The 2,254-nt window shown below is 33.8% G+C and overlaps 1 long non-coding RNA gene across 2 annotated transcripts; it reads right to left on the reverse strand.

The window, feature by feature from the left end:
- Positions 1-493: 493 nt before the first annotated feature.
- Positions 494-1,866, reverse strand: LOC113093170 (uncharacterized). 2 transcript variants are annotated; one of them, XR_003287716.1, is made up of 3 exons: positions 1,811-1,866; positions 745-899; positions 494-572 (listed from the first exon to the last, which is right to left on the reverse strand). It is a non-coding gene; the product is annotated as an uncharacterized LOC113093170 (long non-coding RNA). The 2 variants fall into 2 exon arrangements; XR_003287717.1 differs by lacking the exon at positions 1,811-1,866 and adding an exon at positions 1,226-1,473.
- Positions 1,867-2,254: the final 388 nt, after the last annotated feature.

Below are 2,254 nucleotides of genomic sequence, written 5' to 3' on the forward strand. Positions count from 1 at the left end.
AATAATCAATGAACTGACTTTTTCTTAAAAAACAAAACAAAAACTGTTTGTTATTGTCCTCTTGCATTACCGACAAACTATTTTCCTGTTTAATTATGCTGCTTTGACAACGTGTATTGTGTAAAGTACTACATAAATAAAGGTGAATCGAATTGACTATTAAGAACTGTGCTTATCAAACAGGATGATATCACGTAAACCTAAACCAGTGGCTGTGTGGAGTACAAAGGTTTAAAGAGAAGTTAACATCAGTCATTTAATTCATATCTGAGCTTTACAATTTACTCAATATTTTAAAATTTAAAAATGTACATTAACTCTTTACCCATCAGCAGTTTTGATGGGGAATGTCTTTTGATATTTAAACATACAAACGTATATATATATATATATATATATATATAAAGAAAGTGTCTCTGCTTTTAAATTGAAAAACATGTCACGTCTTTTGCAAGGTCAAGTTTGTTATTACTTGTGATAACTGTAACGAAAAAGAACTCACCAAATACTCCATCATATTCATCTTCATTCAGGTAGATGCATAGCCCCTTGAGAATGCACTCTTGCTTGGTCTCCATGGTGGCATTATAAGAAAACAGACAAAACATTTTTTCAAGTTTCTGATATTCATACATGACACGCTCCAATACACATCTCTGAGCCATTATGCATTACAGAGCACTATATCATTAGCTTGTATTAAAAAGCAATTTATAAAAAAACTGAAAAAAATAAAAATACTACCTGAGACATTGGCAGCATCACATCTTGAATCTTTTTTCTAAACACTCCACCCTTTTTTGGAAAACACTTTTAGCAGATCATCAGAGAACAGATCCAGTTTGGACATGAATTTTGGAGTGTAAAGGAAGGGTTGTGATCCGATGAAATTCATTTATCTGAAGACATAAGTTACAGAGGTCTTGTTTATGGGCAATTCAGCAAAGACAAAAAAGGTTCAAATGCTACAAAGAAAACAAAAATATTTAGTACAGGGTCAGGGAGACAACTTATTTATGACAGAAATCATTTTCGATTATTCCTCTTGATATATTAATCGCAAGTAACAGAATAACATTAACTTACACATACAAGCGCTTGGAGAAACAAAACGTTATTAGCTGACTACACAGACATAATGTCGGTCCATGACCATAATCTAGCTAGCAGAAGAAATGCAAAAACTCCACTTACAATTACTGAAGCAGCGAAATGTAATACTTACGTCGCTAAAACACTATTTGTTGTTTAAGACGAGAGACTCCGTGAACGCGGTGAATTCAGTCACGAGCACGTGAACTTAACAAGCGTGACTAATCTAAAGCCTTCGATTGGCTGCTGTGCGCTTTGATTGGCATCTCAATCGTTTTAACAATGACGAGCAATAAATTAAATATAGATGAGGAAGACCTAAAATATACATTTGAAACTTTGTCACCCTAACAACAGCTGAATGCAGAGTAAGAATTTAAAATCCTAGGGGACAAATTGGCAATTTCTAATTATCGGGCATGTCTTATGGCCCTGGTTTTATACATTAATTCATGGTACTGAAGGGTTTTCTGTTCTCTCTTGTTCCGCGATTCTTCATTTTAACGTTATTTGATACTTTTAGGAAAAAAAAGAAAGTCTGCACCACGTGCTGAATCCAGAAACCTAACATCAGCTACAAACGACACACTTAAGAGCTATTTTCATACAGTGCTTATAGAAAAATAAATTTCTGGTATGCAACAAGATATTAAGAAAGCATATGTTAATTAAATAAAATTAGATGGACGGTGAAAGATAAGAAAAAAAGGCCACTTACCCAACTCACATGTTCGCTGCTGAGCAATCCATCTGCATCCGTTTCCGTTGATGACGTGCATCCGGTTAAGATGAACAAAAAATATTATTGTTGACTCAATTTAAAAAAAATTTGTAAACCTAATTTTTTGAAAATTACATTGTTTCTGTTAAATATAATTAAGTTGACACCATTTTTACAAAGAGTTATGTTGTATGTGCTCATGTTAATTAATTAAATTGAACAAAGAGCAAAAATCATTTTTTTGAGTGTGCCATGAAGATCTTTGAGTGTCTGTGTTTATGATATGACAGTATTCTCAAATGAAACGGTAAATTCTCATGAAGTGACGGTTTATGCGTTCGTGTCCTCATGACACACAGCAGAGACTACAAAACAGCGAGCTCTCGCGCATCTGTGCCAGTCACCCACAGAGATGTAGATTTTGCGGGAGTAATATTTAAA

Source organism: Carassius auratus, unplaced genomic scaffold (assembly GCF_003368295.1).
Source record: "Carassius auratus strain Wakin unplaced genomic scaffold, ASM336829v1 scaf_tig00214902, whole genome shotgun sequence".
Classification (NCBI taxonomy): domain Eukaryota; kingdom Metazoa; phylum Chordata; class Actinopteri; order Cypriniformes; family Cyprinidae; genus Carassius; species Carassius auratus.